The 17,387-nt window shown below is 40.5% G+C and overlaps 2 long non-coding RNA genes across 2 annotated transcripts; both read right to left on the bottom strand.

Annotated features, from left to right (window-relative positions):
- Nucleotides 1–7,012: 7,012 nt before the first annotated feature.
- LOC146722994 (uncharacterized) lies at nucleotides 7,013–7,539 on the bottom strand. The gene is made up of 3 exons (XR_014924821.1): nucleotides 7,456–7,539; nucleotides 7,225–7,338; nucleotides 7,013–7,096 (listed from the first exon to the last, which is right to left on the bottom strand). It is a non-coding gene; the product is annotated as an uncharacterized LOC146722994 (long non-coding RNA).
- A 504-nt stretch (nucleotides 7,540–8,043) lies between these two features.
- LOC114928141 (uncharacterized) lies at nucleotides 8,044–11,109 on the bottom strand. Its single transcript, XR_003819028.2, has 5 exons — nucleotides 10,621–11,109; nucleotides 10,270–10,399; nucleotides 9,671–9,898; nucleotides 8,867–8,979; nucleotides 8,044–8,434 (listed from the first exon to the last, which is right to left on the bottom strand). It is a non-coding gene; the product is annotated as an uncharacterized LOC114928141 (long non-coding RNA).
- Nucleotides 11,110–17,387: the final 6,278 nt, after the last annotated feature.

The following is a 17,387-nucleotide window of genomic DNA, read 5'->3' as shown; positions in this document are numbered from 1 at the left end:
GGGGCTCCGCCGCCCCGCCTTGGCGGGGTTTGGGGATTTCCCGGTTGGGGCCCCCTAAAAGAGGAGGAGGCTTTGGGGGGCGAAAAGGTGGTTCCAAGGAAGGCCGGACCTGTGGAAAGAGGGGAGAGCGCGTCTCCCTTCTGCCCCTCCCCTGCGTCGGTGGTTTCCTGACGTTTTGGGGGGTGAGGGTGGGGATGGGTTTGGGCGGGGATTGAAGGGGGAAAAAGGAGGGGGTTTTCCTGGTTAGGTATCGGGGGTCTGGTTGCGCCGGGGAGTCACGGGGGGTTCCGGGGTCCTTCCGGTAGGGACTCTAGGGGAAGGGGATCCTTTGGGTTCAACCTTCGTAAGTTTTTAAGGGGGAATGATAGGTGGGGGGTTTGGGTCCCTCGCGTAGGATGGGGTTCTTTTGGGGGGGTTTGGGGGTACAGACCAGGGAGGATCCGGGGGGAGGTTCCCACGTGGGTTGCTCGTTGGGGCCCCCAAGGGGGCCAGATTGGGGGCCCTCGAAAAAACGGCTTGGAACCCGTGGCTTGTTGCGGCGGGGGAAGAAAATTTTTTTTGGAGGGCAACAGGAGGGGGGGGGGGAGGGTGACGGTGACGTTGCCTTGCCCCCCACCCTGTTACAGATGTCACGCCTTTGGGCTACGTCAATAGGGCCCCTCTGAGGAGGATAAAACCTGCCACTTTATCGGTGTGGAAAAAAGGGGGGCATGGGCTGCGTTTGTACGCGCGTTATTGTGGGATGTGCGGGGGCCCGGGGGGTCTGCGAATCACGTGGGGATCTGGGCCTGCAAGAGAAGTTTTTTTCCTCCTCGTATTGGGGCGGTGGGGGGTTACCCCAAAGCGACGGAGGTCTCCCGGGGGCCCGGAGGGGGCCCAGGAGAGAAGCCCGGTTTTTTGGGACGATCGGGAAGGGAGGAAGGTAAGTTCGGTGCCTCCACCATCTGACGGGGTTAGTCGGAATAAATGCGTCCCCCTTCATGTCGTTTTGTCTTTGGGAGTGAGTAGCGGGGGGCGGGGGGTTGCCAGGGGGTGCCCGGGGGGACTCGCGGCCCCTGCCGAAGCTATGTTAGTAGGGGGCGGTGTGGGGGGGTTTTGGAGGGGGAGGTTGCGGAGGTGGTCCCGGCCTTTTTACCTCCCCAAAATTTATGTAGTCTTGTTTTGTTGTCCTTCGTTCATAGGTGGGGGTACAACCCTCCATTTTTACGTGGGGGGCCATAGTGCCTCGTTGTTGGCCCTAAGGGCGGCCCCGGGGCCCTTCTCGGCTATTTTGGGGGATGTTACATGTCTTTCCACGTATTTTGGGACGTCCTGGACTTTTAAAAGGGGGGTGGGCGGCGGGGGTTTTCCTTTTCCCCGGGTTGGTGGGAGAAGGGGGGGGGCCCCCCCCCTTTTCAGTCGACTCTGGGGGTCCGGGGGGGCTTAGCCGGCTCCCCCCCTGCCCAACCCCGGGAAAAAAAAGTCCCCTTGGGGGGGGAACCTTAGTATCTCTCGGGGGATGGTTCCAAAAAGGACGTGGGGGTGTCCACCGTGATGCAATGCGTTAGCGGTTGGGGTGGACAAACCCCTACACCGGGGTTTCATCAGGTTTTAGGTGGGCCCCCCCCCCTCCTTTCCCCCGGGGGTACTCGGACGGGAATCCACCCCAAGCTCCTGGCCCTCCCCCGGGGGGCGGGGCGGCAAATTTGGGTTTTTGGCAAATTTCCTGATTTAAAAAAAAAAAAAAAAAAAGGATTCTTGTCAGGTTGGTTAGGGGGCATCCCTCGGGGGGAGGGGGGGTCATCCCCAGTGGGGTTTTGGTCGAAAATCCCCCGATCCCCCGCGGTTTTCGTGGTAGGGGGAAAAAAGAGTGCGAGGGGGGTGCAGGCCAAAAAGGGGGCTTGTCCACTGATAGGTAAAAGGAAAAACACATAACCCCGGGGGGGGCCCCTTTTGCTGGTAAAAAACCTCCAAGGGGAAGAAAACCCCCCCACAGAAAGAACCAATTTTTTTTCAGATTATGAGCGGCTAAAAAAGGGGAAAGACTTCCAGGGTGGTAATAGGAAAGGGGTGGGGGGGTGCGGGGGGCTCCCTCCATGTCGTCTCAACGACGTCGTCCCCGGATTTGCGGTGGGGCCGCGGCAAGTATGTGACAGTGCCGTTATAGAAGTAGACGACCGGGGAAAAATGATTTTAGGGGGCCGGTTCGAGAGTCGTGCTTCGGGGTGTCCTCGAGATTGGTGCTCGATATGGGGGCTTTTTTGCTAAGGGGGCTCGTTCCTTCCCCGGGGGAAAGAAATTCGAGAGGTGGGCCTTTGCGACTGTTCTGGGGGGGGTGCCACAAATTAAAACCCGGTGGTGGCGGGGCCTGGTATTTTGGGCCCCCTGGGAGTGAGAAAAACTTTTTCCCCCCGGGACCCCGGATTGGCTTCAGGACAGGGGAGATGGTTTTGGGGGGGTTTTTTTCCGGGTTTTTTCGGGAAGAGGGGGGGGTTACCCGGGGTGGTGGGCCTCGGTCTCTGACCGTGGGGGTCGGAACCTTTTTGGGCCCCCTGGAGACCATAGAGAGGGGGCCCTTAAGGGTTCCGGTTTCGGGGCCTGGGGGAAGGGGGAGAAAAAACTGGGGGGGTTCGCCGTGGACCGACCCCAAGGGGGGTCTGTGGGTGACGGGTGTTTTGGCGTGCCTCTGCCTCCCCCGGGGTTTGAGGGCGCGCTCCGCTACTGGAACCCCCGGGCTTCATCCCGGGGGGAAACTTTTCGGGGGAAAAGGCCCCCTCGGTAACTGCCGGGCTTTGGGGAAAAGCCCCGGAGGCTGAAGGGGGGCGTCGCGAGCGGAGGCCGCAACCGGAAGCTCTGTGAGGATGGAGGTTTTGCGCGGTTTTGGTGGCTCCCTTCCTCCTCTTTGGGGGGGGGACGCCCCCCGCGAAGAAGAACGCGCGGAACGGGACAGGAGGTGGTCTCTGAGCCGGAATTTTTTTTGGCAAAAGGGACCACCTCTGAGGGTGGGGACTTTTTGGGCTCCTCTGATGCGGGGTTGGGGGGGGTCCCACCAGCAGCTTCTAGCGCGGGTGGATCTCCTCATCGGGAAACGCGTTTCCAGGGGTTTTGGGCCTAAAAGGGGCTGTGGAGTCCCCAGGTCCTTTTTGGTTTCCGGGGGGAGGAGGTAGGGTCGTTGCTTCTGCCCCCCCGGGGAAAAGGGGGTTTTCCCCCGTCCTCTCGACGCCTGTGGTGGGAGACGGGGTCGAGGTCAGGAGGGGGTCTCCCCCGGGGGTTGGGCTCCGTCCCCGAGGGGTATTTTCGGCGCGGGGGGCTGGGGGCCTTGGGGGGGGGGTTTAGCCGGGTTTGCAATCAAAGCCGGTTCGCGGGAAAAAGGGTCCCAAAAAAGGTTCGGCCACCCCGATCAGCGGGGTACATGGACCCTGTGGAACAAGAGGTCATAGGGGGTTGCGAGAGGCCCGGGGGGGAACGAAAACACCGGGGGAATCGGTATTCCTCCGGAACATGAGGTTCGCCCCACTGGGGCGCTTTGCAGGCCCCTGGTGGAAACACCGGGGAAAAAGCGGTCTCCTGGCGGGTGATCCGTGAAGTTTTCGCGGATCGGGGGGATTGGGGGGCTCCCGCCCCGAAAACCTGGATCTCCGGACCCTGGGACTATGGGGGGGGGGAACGCCTCCCGGGTGACATTCGGGGTTTTCCCTAGGTCTCGGGGGGATGCTCGGCCGGGGATTTGAGTCGGAGAATTCGAACTCCCCGGGGCTCCCCTTTGGGGGGAAAAAAAAAAGTGTGGGTGCGTTCCCCCGGGGGGCAAAGCACGCAGGGCCGACCCCAGGGTAGAATAAAGGGGGGGGTTTTTTTTTTGGGGGGGGGGGGGGGTTGGGGGGGGGGGTGTTGGCCCCCCCCTTCGGTTCCGTTTTCCCTTAGGGGGGCATACCGCAATCGATGCTCGGGGGGGGGGATCGTTCCCCTTTTATCGTTTTGGGGTTGGGACATGTGCGGGGGTTTTGGCGCCACTCCCGCTGCCCCATTTGGGGGGAAAGGAGAGTTTTGGAGCCACTCCCTGGGGCTCGGGGGGGCCAAAAAAGCCCCAGTTCCGGGGTGGATGGCGGGCGCAGGCTCCGGTCGCCCCTTTTGGGGGCGGCCTTTGGGATCGGGGCCCCCCCGGGGGGCGCTCCTGCGCGGAGCGGCAGGCTTCGGGGCCCCCTGCGGGGGGGTCCGGATAGCCCCCAGGGGGGGGGGGGGGATCATTGGGGCGGGGGGAGGGGAGGGGGCTCCCCGTGCCGGGGACTCTGCTCCCAAGTTAGTGTGGTTTTTTTTTTTTTTGTAGGTGTAGCGGGGATGGGGGGGGCCCCCGGGGAGGTTCCGAGGTGACTCCTGGTCCCCGCTCCCCCCCGTTTATTTTAGAGGTAGCGGCGATGGTTTTTGAGTGTGGGGGGTTGCCGAAAGGAAAACTGCGGCCTCTTCCCCCACGCAAGTTTTGTTGGTTTAGTGTTGTCTTCGTTATAGGTGGAGTTACAACCCCCACCTTATTGTGGGGGGGGCCTCTGGCCTCATCGTTGGCCCCAAGGGTGGGTCTGTGGCCCTTATTTGGTTTTTTTGGGAGGGGAATTTTTTGCCATTTTGTTGTGACGCCCCCGGGCGTCTAAGGTGGGGGGGGCGTGCGGCCCTTATTACCGGGGGTTGGGGAGGGGGAGGGGGGGGGCCCCATCCTGGCCGTCGACCCGGGAAGTCGGGGGATAGTAGCCCGGTCCCCCCATCCCTTTGGGAAGGGTATTGTTTTCCCCGGGGGGGGTCCCCCGTAGGCCCCCTTGGGGGGGGTGTGTCCTACCTCAGGCCCGGGGGGTGTCACCGTAAAATAATTCTGAGGGGTTTTTCCCGGGGGACAAAAAACCCAAGACCAGGGCTTCAGTCAGGGTTTTGGTCGGTCCCCCCCCCATAGTCCCTGGGTAAGGGGGGAACCCCCCACAAAGCCTCGACCCCCCCCCTCGGGGGGCGGACGGCGAAGTTTGGTTTGGCAAATTTCCTGCATAAAAAAAAAAAAGGGTTGGGGACTTCTCTCGGTGCACGTGCACTGAGTACCCCCCCCGACAGTAGACGTGTAAAAGTGGTTCTAAGTGCATTCTGAGTGCAAAAAACATTACTGGTTATTGTTGTGGGCCAAGTTTTAAAAAACAAATGGAGGCAAGTCGTTTAAACAATTTTTTTGTTTAAAAAAAACTTCTGAAAAAAATTTTTACACATTTTGCCTGCCTGGTGGCTTTTGGGGAGGAGTTAAAAAAAATTTACAAGTGAATTAAAAGGCATTAAAAATGGGTTTTTTTTTTTCCAGATTTTTGTTGTGATGAACAACATTAATAATTTAGACATTCTATAAACTTTTAGATAAAAAAGTGAATTGTGCTGAGATATCAATGTTCTCTTTTACTAATAGACCTATGCCCCAAATATATATTTTTGGGCCTTAGACAATTATTACAGTGGAAAAATTTTTAATATATTTTTACTAACATTAAGTAGTGCCTGTGAAAAATTTCAGTGCAGAATTGTTTAAAATTTGTTAAAAAAAATAGTTTTATTTTGACTTGCTGTCTCTTTTGCCCAAAAGGGTTGGGTAAAAAATTTTATTCACGGTGTTAATTTTTTTCTCACATGGGAATATATTTTTAATGTATTTATGCCTTTTTTTGCTTTTGTAAAAAATTTTACATGAAAACTCTTTAGTTTATGTATAAAAGACGTTCAAAATCGATATTGCATCCTTTTCCCCTTGGGGGAAACCGTCAAAACTTGGGGCCCCCCCAAATTTGACCGGTTTTTTTTTCTACGGAAAGTAAAAAATTTTATATAGTCTTTATAAGTAAGAAGTTATCTAGTGATTAGATTTTTTAAAAACATTCCAATTTTTTAAATTTTCTTTATAAAATCAGTAAATATTCCCTTTTAGATCAATGCGCTCGGTTCATTTGCGTTGGTACATTCCCCCTTTAAATTTTGGCGGCACATCATTGCCTAGTGATTTATGGGGTTTGACTTTTGAAATTTTTTATTTTAAATTGATTATTGTGAATTAACATTCTTTTTTACTTAAAACATTTAAAAACTTAGTCATATAAGAGTTTGTAAAAAAAAATAAATTTATTAATTTGACTTAACTTAATGAAATTATAAAATCAAAACGGGGGGTTTTTAAAATTAACGGGCAATGTTCGCGCATGCGGCGTGCTCAGGTGGGTTGGCATTGTTTTTCTGCCTGCGGGGCCTAAAAGGGGCGACGCTTTTTAAACCCGATTTTTAAGTTACATAATAAGTGTTTATTAAAACTTTAAATTTAAAAAACCCGGGAAAATTATGAACAACAATAATAAAATTGGGGTTAATTAACCTAAATTTTTAATTTTAAAATAATTATATAAAAGGAACTGTTTTGAATAATTAAGACCACTAGTGTTTTAATTAAATAACAAAAAATAGTGTTTTTTTTTTTCTGTCTAAACTAAAATATGTTAATTTTTAAAGAAATTCTAAAATTTTATAAAAAATTTAAATTTGGCATTTTTTAAATGAAAAGTCCGGATAGCTATGCCCCATATACAATTAAACCCTTTTATCAAAATTGCAAAAAAAAACAAAAAAAACAGTGATTTGATATTGATCAATTAAGTGTTACTATTTAGTGTCTTAACTGATTAATTAATGAATACTTAAATATAGACAGTACTTAATTAAAATGTGTTGAATTTATAAAGAAAATTCACTAAAATTGCTTATACTTAATTGAGTTTAACAGATGTTACAATTTAAATAAATTTCGGATATCTATTAAATAATAATCTATTAATATAGAATAAGTTAAGACGTTATAGTTTATGAACGTAATAACAATAAACACAATATAAAAGTTTCATGTGCTAACATACAGTGTCTTACTTAATTAATTGACAAATAATAGAATAAGTAATAAGCTAGACTTAAATGAGAAATCCACTGTAATTATTGATACATAATGCATAAATTAGTAAGGCCTTAATGCCTTTTCATATCAGATAATAATATTACTATGATAAGCTGTTCGTATCTTACTACTGTACTCTCGTTGTGATGTAGTAACTGCTTCTTTCATCTGCAATAGATGAGAATAAACCTTAGTACTAGTTCTGGCTTTATTGCTAAATCTAATATTGATTCTTAAATAAATATATACGTTGAATAAACAAGTTGGTTATTAGTGTCAATATTTAGTAAACTTACGAATATTGATACATGTTCTTCTATACGTAGTATGTGCACTACACGATATAAGATCTTAGTGCCTTCTTTTTGCATAAATGTCTCCATTAAACTATGTCTGACTGCCTCTCTTATCTGAAATAAATAAGCAAAAATCTAATATTAGTTTGGTGCCTGCTTCTAAGATATTGATTAGTGGAACATATATATATATAGTGTAATTTGCAATGACTGTGAACTTTCTATACTCACCCATCTGGATGTGCCTATTCGACTTTAAATTATCCTGAGAAGATAATTTATTTAACAATTGAAGAAGATCCCTTATTCATAGGATATTGGGAGCTAATGGTGGACGGTTATAGTGTATATTTCATCCTCCTCATGAACTCTGTGAAATAAGAAATCTCTCTATAAGAATTGAATTAATATACAAAACTGTCTATATTTTGATGACTGTTTACACTTCTAAGATAGATATATAGTGATTTGAATAAGTATTCATCATAAATTATAGTTCTATAGATATAGATACGTCTTCATATATGTACTCTGAATAAATGATCTATATTTAGATTATTTAGTGAGTAATTTAGTTCTAATTTACAAGATAAGTAAAGCTTTCTATTGAAGCAAGTGATCTGTGAAATCTGGATTATTTGCAAATGACATCTTATAAATGCAATAAGATATTTGCATAAGTATTATATAGTGGCTGGCTATTAGCTAATTCTACACAAGACTGTGATTGTATTATAATATACTTTCTATATACTTTTTATGTTTTTTGAGATATTAATAAATAAACTAATATTGGGTCTCAAATATATGAATCTTTAATTGATTAGCTGCATTATTTGATATACTGTGAAAAGGTAGTTAACTAGTTACATTTAAATAAACTTAATATCTTTTGTAAACTGATATATTGTAACTTGTGATATACTGAGAATTTAGTACTATGTTACTAAATTAACTAAAAATTATATACTAGTGTGTAAATTGTAACTCATTTAGTGATAATAATTACAACTGACATATAAAATATATGATATTCGATGTGTGCAAATTAATTATAAAATAGTGATATATAATTGAGTGGATATATCATCCCTTTGACGCTGCAACACAGCCTCATCAGTCTGGTCTTCCTCGGAGGGACTGTGGTGTATGAAGCCTCCTGGAAACTGCTGGTGGTCCACGTGAGACAATATATTACCATCCTGATGACCTGCAAAAGATAAGTGACTTATATATGTCTGTGTGGTCGTTTTAAATTTATATATGGGCACACAGAGTTACTTAGGGACAGCCCTGTAAACCCATAATGACCATATAATCGACTTATTGATATAAATATTTATCATACATAAACAGTGAAAAGAAATATGTGACGCAGTAAATTCACAGATAATTAGTAAAACACTCTACTTAATAATAATAATATACACTAAAATTGTGAACTCACCAACTAATGTGTCAAGTACTATAATATTAATATTATATAAACCATAAATTACTATTTAATTTAATTAAATGAACAAAGTATATGCGTTTAGTAAAGAAATATTACACATTTTTGCGTAAATTATAATAACTAAACGCCAATGTGGAACAAAGTGATCTCTTCACAAATAATTACTGATAAACATTAAGCTCTTACGTTATTGATATGTGTGGAGAGCTGGTGGTGTTATATTTCCTTATAATTGTACCTCAGTGCCTCAATCTTGTACGTTTTTAGTTAATTTGTTGGGATCCCATGTGCTGCTGCATCTGGACACATGTATTGAGATGCATAAGTAATTGACATGTGACATTTCAATAATAATCACACACATCGTACTACGTAACTTTACATTATATAAAATATTGATAGCTATTAGCTGTTTCCATAATATCATTGGATAGTAATGCTCAAAGTCTATAACTTTTCTTAATTAATCTTCATATAAGTGGAACAATTATATTTTTTGTGTTAAAACTAAGTTAAAATGCTAATGACAAGCAGATCGTATTAAATTGCAAAAGTCTTGCACATAAATATCAAATACTAATCATTGAACGATATAAACCTTAAAACATCTTATTACTAATAATAATCTAGAAATAGTTTGTTTTGAAGTAATAAATCTACTACGAGCAATGATATATTCATTACACATAATAATCAATTAACTGTTTGTTTAATTAGGAAATTTAACACATGTATGTAATGATGTAAAATATGCATTGAATCTAGTGTAAGAACAAATTAGTGAAGGATGTTCTATTAAAGTAGTAATTACATATGTTGAAATTATAAATTTATTACAAAACTCTATAATATTAAAATCTTAAAATAAGTGATCGTACAGACATAAAATGTGCATGGAAACAGTACTGCTCGCGGTGTATAAAATTTATATGACTTAAAACTTTAAATTGTGAGTAATACAAACTTTAAACTCCAAAAATACTCAATTACCACTTATTGTTGTTCAAAGTTAATATTCCTGAAGATACATCTATTGTATACTACACAGGATAAAATAGCTATCTTGCAAGTGATCATCGATAAATGTGGACTTTTATATTACACCATCAGTGCATATGGTGTCCTGGGTATGTGATTTTCCTTCGTTTACATTTATATGTCAACACTCAGTTGAAATCCTTCTGAGTTAATTGGTGGCACTTCATCTATTGTCGTCTCCTAGTGTAAACATAAAATATAAGTATTTAGTAAATGACTTTCTATTAACAATTTACATAACATATTACGGAATCATACATAGTGCAGTGTTCCTTGTAATAATACTGAATAGATACCAAAACATTGATATTTTTAGTTAAAAAGCTCTTAATAAGTGTAATAATCCTTCTAAATGTGTGAACTAAAGCAATATGTGCCATGATAAACGGATCTATTATATAACCACATATTAACAAATACTAGAGTTCAATATTATAAACTTAAACATTTATTTGACAATTAAATAACCTAAAGTCATTTGGTTTTGAATAATATACTTATTATGATATAGTAAGACAATTTTAACTACTAAATGATATTAAAATACTTACATCACTAAATATATCAAATTTGGATAAATAATACTTTCTCCGCAGCTAGGCTTGTGTCCTAGTATCCTAATTTGTGACAATCTTGATACCTAGTGATTTTAACAACACTTTTAAGCTGCTGTGTGTGTATCTGGAATATGCAAATATAATAAATGACTTATTTTATAATAAATTAATACATGATAAAGTTATGTGACGGTATATGGCACTAATTGCTACAAGTTAATCAAGTGACAACTAACCACACAAAAATTACCTGACTTACAGTGTATTAACATTTGTATTAAACTTTATACTGTCTAGTGTATATATTTTGATATATCTAATTATTTGAGGACTTGAAAAGCGTACCATTAATGACTAACTTGGATGTTTGCGATGCAATGGTATGTAATGATGTCCTCTTTGGGGCTATACGTATTGTCCTTTTCACATGGATACGATATTTCCTCGCTTCTGCATTGTTGATATGCGACGGACCCTCAAGTAATGCGTTGTGTAACAACAATAGCATAATTAGAATTAATTAAATTTGATATGACATGCATATACTATATAGTTTGAATTTCGGTTATTATTATTATTATTATTGACAATTAAATGATATTACCTCGTACTGCAGCTATTGTGTGTTACTGTTATTATATAATTACCCAAAAAGTGCATCCTTGGGATTGCTGCATTGATGAAGTGACATTCTGTAGTATTGAGGTTATAAACTCTCTCCCGAGTGGATTTTCCTCTCTCGGGAATAATAAACGTGACAAACTGTAGCATTCATCATCCACACCTTTCATTTACACTCTACACTTTTATTACACCTTACACTTTTCACTACACTTTTACACTTTTTACATCTTTATACATTTGTAATAACTTCAATTCATTAATATACATAATGTTTTTAAGAAAAATCAATATTTCCATAACAACACATTCATTCATTTATTTGTTACACATTAATTCTTTTTGTTCTTTCGCTTTATACTTTCAATGAATAAACATTACTTTTTCAAAGATCTGGTGAATTTATTTATAAGTCGCTACATTTTTGGTGACCCCGACGTGATATTAAAGCCGACGTGATATTAAAGCCGACGCATTTTAAAGGCTGATGCGGAATAAGTGCCAAGTGATCGTCGTATTTGAAGTCTGCGAAATATTATCATCGCTTGGAAGAATTGCTGGATATTCTGATTTTAAGAGATTCATTCTCCGGATCTTTGAAACATCAGAGGCGGATTAGTCCTTCACGGAAATTCTCAAATCATTTTATCGGATTCCTGGAACAAGAGGAAAATGCCAATCGATAGATCACCAGTTAGACCCTGTTCGGATACACAGATTGATATGGATTTGGCGAGCGGATCAAATCAGGTTGGATCAGATAATATTAATATTTTACCTTCTCAAACTGGACATCAGGTGAGTAATCCTATGTTACAAATTCACTCAAATGAGTTTCGTTTATTAAAACTACCGACTTTCTGGCATAAACAACCTAAACTCTGGTTTGCTTCTATTGAAAGTGAGTTTACGGTTTATCGAATTCGATCAGATGATATTAAATATAGTTCTGTCATTCGTCATCTTGATGAACAAGCCTTAGTAAACATATCTGAAGTCATTGAAAATCCACCCGAAACAGATAAATATAATTATTTAAAGAAAATATTAATAAATCGCTTTACGGATTCAGAGGAAAAACGTTTGAGACAAATATTAGCTGGAATTGAACTTAATGATAAAAAGCCTTCGGAACTACTTCGAGAAATTCGTCATTTGTCTGGAGGATCTTTAGCAGATAGTGTTTTGCAAATGATTTGGCTTCAACGCTTACCACATAGAATTCAAACGACTTTAGCCGTAGTAGAGGATGTTCCTCTTGTTAAACTTGCGGAATTAGCCGATAAAATTGCTGATCGGGACGGCGGTTTGCAAGTCGCGGAAGTTTCCAATAATGCAAATAATAAATCTTCGGATTTCGCCGATTTGCTACGAAGAATCGAAGCTCTTGAAGTTTCTCGTCGTCGAGATCGTTCCAAAAGCCGGTCTAGAGAGAATAGAAGATTTAGATCGTTATCGCGTAACAAAGACAAATCAAATAAAGATATTAAAGATACATCAATTTGTTTTTACCATAAGAAGTTTGGTGATAAGGCTAAACAATGTACTTTACCTTGTTCTATGTCCAAAACATTCTTGGCTTCACAGGAAAACTAAAAACGCCGCTTAAGATTGAGGCTGCTTACGACGGTGTTTCTAACAATCGCCTCATTATTTTCGACAGACATTCAAATTTGAATTTTCTTGTCGATACGGGCGCTGATATATCGTTGTTACCTAAAAAGGTTTTATTGAAGCCGTGGTATACTAATTTAAAACTTTTTGCCGCAAATGGTACTCAAATTAATACTTACGGTTCTAAAACTTTAATTTTGAACCTCGGTTTAAGGAGAGAATTCAAATGGAAATTTTGTGTCGCGGATATTCAACGTCCTATTTTAGGCGCCGATTTCCTTTGTCATTTTAATCTCCTAATTGACATTAAAAACAAGAAATTGATTGATAATGTTACCGGTCTTATGAATACTGGAAAAATTCAAGAAGTTGCACATTTGTCAATTTTTACCACATCTCCTGATTCTGTGTACCACAAATTTTTAACCGAATTTCCAGGACTCACCCGTTTTTCTCCAATTTCCTCGGTAAAAACACATGGTGTTGAACATCATATCGTTACGGAAGGTTCTCCTAAATTTTCGACTCCCAGAAGACTTACTCCTGAGAAACTTAAATGTGCCAAGGAAGAATTCAAGTCTATGATGGAGCAAGGAATTTGCAGGCCTTCAAGCAGCTCCTGGGCAGCCCCTCTACATATGGTACCTAAAAAGGAACAAAATTCTTGGTGACTGTGTGGTGATTATCGTGCACTCAATTCAGTGACTATCCCGGATCGTTATCCCTTACCTCATATTCAAGATTTTTCTTCTTCACTTTTTGGTAAGAATATCTTTTCTAAAATCGACTTAGTTAAAGCGTACTATCAAGTACCCGTCGCTAAAGAAGATATTCACAAAACAGCTGTCACTACTCCATTTGGGCTTTTTGAATTTGTCGTAATGCCTTTCGGTTTACGAAACGCAGCCCAAACTTTTCAACGGCTCATGAACTCTTTACTTAATGATTTGAGTTTTGCCTTTTGTTATCTTGATGACATTCTTATTGCTTCTAAATATGAGAAAGAACATATTGCTCACTTACGCATTATTTTTGATCGTCTTCAACAAGCTGGAATGACAATCAATGTCGCTAAATGTCTTTTCGGTCAAAGCGAGATTTCTTTTCTTGGTTACTTAGTTTCTAACCAAGGAGTTAAACCTACATCCGAAAAAGTGAAATCAATTATTGATTATCCTAAATCTAAGACACTTCATGAATTACGCAGATTCTTAGGAATTATCAATTATTATCGTCGCTGTCTCAAGGATGCTGCAAATCATCAAGCTCTGTTAACAGAATATTTAAAGGACAGTCGCAAGAGGGATAGAAGAATTATTTCTTGGACTAAAGAAGCGGAATTAGCTTTCGAGTCATGTAAAGAAGAACTTTTACAAGTTACTACCCTTTCTCATCCTGCTCATGCTCCTCTTATTTTAACTTGTGATGCTTCTGACTTTGCTGTTGGTGCATCACTTGAACAGTCTATTGACGACGATATCAGACCAATAGCATTTTTCTCAAAGAAACTAGACAAAGCTCAAAGAAATTATAGCACTTATGATAGAGAACTTCTTAGCATTTATTTGGCTATTAAACATTTCAGACATTTTGTTGAAGGAAGACAACTGATTATCAGAACTGATCATAAACCTTTGATTTTTGCTTTCCGTCAGAAATTGGATAAAGCGTCACCAAGACAGATCAGACAATTGGACTTTATTGCTCAATTCTCTACAAATATTACCTATATTTCTGGAAAAATGAATTCAGTTGCTGATGCTCTGTCAAGAATTGAATCTATTTCAATGCCTATTATAGTTTCTTTAGAAGAACTTGCTAATTATCAGAAAGAAGATGAAGAACTTCAAGTTTTACTTTCTTCAAATTCTTCACTTCTGTTGAAGAAACTTATTCTTTCAGGATCAACCATACCTATTTATTGTGATTGCTCTTCGGAATTAATTCGTCCATATGTTCCTAAACTCTTACGCAAGAGAATTTTTGATGTTGTTCATGGACTCGCTCACCCCAGCGGCAGATTGACATCTAAACAATTACTACTGAAATTCATTTGGCCTTCTTTGAAGAAAGATGTGAAGGAATGGACTCGAACTTGTCTTCCTTGTCAACGTGCGAAGATTTCAAGACACACCAAGAATTCTCCAATTAAGATTGCAATTCCTGATCAACGCTTTCAGCATGTGCATTTAGACATTGTTGGACCACTTCCTATTTGTCAAAATTACCGTTATTGTCTTACTATGATTGATCGTTTTTCCAGATGGCCTGAAGCTGTTCCTATTTCTGAGATTTCTGCTGAAACTATTTCTACAACATTTTATTCACATTGGGTAGCACGTTTTGGTTCTCCTATCAGCATTACAACAGATCAAGGTCCTCAGTTTGAAGCAGCTTTATTCAAAGCTTTAACAAACCTAATTGGATGCCAAAGGATTAGAACTTCTGCTTATCATCCTGCTTCAAATGGAATTCTGGAAAGATGGCATAGGACTTTGAAAGCAGCGATTATGTGCCACGAAACAACCAACTGGGTAGAATCTTTACCTTCAGTTCTTTTGGGATTACGTTCGTGTTTCAAAGAAGATTTAAAAGCTTCACCTGCAGAACTTCTTTATGGATCCACTCTTCGTATTCCTGGAGAATTTTTCATTGAAGAAGATTTTCCTGCAGATCCTGAAATCTTTCTTAAAAAACACAGGATTCATATGAGGAATATCAGATCATCTCCTACAAGTCATCATTGCAAAAGATCACCTTTTGTTCACAAGAATCTTTTTGATTGTACTCATGTTTGGATTCGAGAAGATACTGTTAGGAAGTCACTACAACCTCCTTATTCTGGCCCTTTTCCTATTGAGAAACGTATCTCTGATCATTTATTTGCAGTTAATGTTTCAGGAAGAGTTGTCAATATTTCGACAGAACGTCTCAAGCCAGCCTTCATTCCTAGAACTTCAGATTCTACTGAACTTTCTACCAGATCTTCAGCTCCTGTTCCTGCTATTTCAACTCCTGTTCCTACTACTTCAGCTCCTGTTCCTACTACTTCAGCTCCTGTTTCTGCTACTTCAAATCCTTCTTCTTCTTCTACTGTTGGAAAAGCTTTATGCACCTACCCACCAAAGAAGAAGAAAGTCCATTTCGCAACGAATATCGTCACTTGGGGGGGAGTACTGTAGCATTCATCATCCACACCTTTCATTTACACTCTACACTTTTATTACACCTTACACTTTTCACTACACTTTTACACTTTTTACATCTTTATACATTTGTAATAACTTAAATTCATTAATATACATAATGTTTTTAAGAAAAATCAATATTTCCATAACAACACATTCATTCATTTATTTGTTACATATTAATTCTTTTTGTTCTTTCGCTTTATACTTTCAATAATAAACATTACTTTTTCAAAGATCTGGTGAATTTATTTATAAGTCGCTACAAAACGGACATCGACGCGCCATCTATTGTATCGTGAATGAACTCCGTACCCAAAGTCACTGAATAGTCATGAACCATGACATAGATACGTAACTTGATGTGCCCTACACACTTTTGTCCAAAGTTACCAGATCTAGGGGAAAATTACTCAACTTTGTAATTTTGTGTTTTCCTTATTATTTAAATGATTTTATATATTAAAACATTATTTTATTATATAATTAAGTTGATTTTGTTAAAATAATTGTTTTTTACATATAATTTACTAGAATTCAATTTGTATAAATATAAGCAACTAAGAACTGTTAAATATTAAATAGTGCCTTATATCAAAACTGGACAATGAACTTTTGTTAGTTTGTAATGTGAATACATTACTTATTGTGTAATCTGCATATGAAAAGTTACTAGATCTGGGGGAATCTTGAGGATTGGACAAATTCAAGATTTTCCTCTATTATAACACACTTTATTGAATTATCTGTGTAAATTCAGTGCTAACTCGACATTCTATATAAGTAATTACATATTTTTCATGCGTTTTTCTTTAAATTGTAACATTAATTAATACATATCGATGGTGAATGAACACTAGATATAAATGAACATTATCTATTCATTATTTTATCTAAAGTTTCAGGCGTGTTTTCATGAACATTGCGGCATCTCCTCTTCAATGAATTTGAAGAATGGATGATTGCTGCTGAATTAACACGCTTTCAAAGACTATAATTTGTATTAAATAATTCAATACTTAGACTGTGACCCTGCTTGGTTCCCTGTGCTATTATATTAACACTTGTGGAGCCTTGCTTATTATTTATCACCACTAGTATTTTTATTATTATACTCAACTATTATTGACATTGTTACAAAATGGAGTCAATTGAGGATATTTTGATACGATTGCGTAAGGCTCGCCTCACACCTACGATGCTACTGGGGTGTGCGATTAATTCCATCGATAAATTGCGCAATGGTGAATGTTTAGTACATGTAGAGGAACTTAACAACGTGGAAGCATGCATCCGAATTATCTATGACCAGGGCTATAAGATGTTTTGTGCCCGATCATATCTGCTGGGTAGAGTCTCAAGATATGTGACTCTACTTAATACTGTTGATAGTGTTGTACGGATAAACTCTCCATTGGACACTGCAGACATAGAATTGAGCTCGCGCAGGCTAAATAACTCTTCTTCAGGCCTATGGAAACGCTCATAACAAATCGTACTCTGGTTGAGTCTATGGAATCCCAGCTCGCCGATCTTGACAAAATGATAAAGTTGGATAAAACTGAAGATACACTTATCAATGTAGGCTATTCGATCGACAATACTAAAGCTGAAATTGATAGATTAAATGAGGAGTTTCGCATCATCTCGTGTACAATGAGCGATGTTGCGAATACAGACATGCTGGAC

Source organism: Nylanderia fulva, unplaced genomic scaffold (assembly GCF_048542155.1).
Source record: "Nylanderia fulva isolate GAGA-0341 unplaced genomic scaffold, ASM4854215v1 Scaffold249, whole genome shotgun sequence".
Lineage (NCBI taxonomy): Eukaryota > Metazoa > Arthropoda > Insecta > Hymenoptera > Formicidae > Nylanderia > Nylanderia fulva.
Note: the sequence above shows the minus strand (reverse complement) of the source record. Positions and strands in the feature narration are given on the sequence as shown.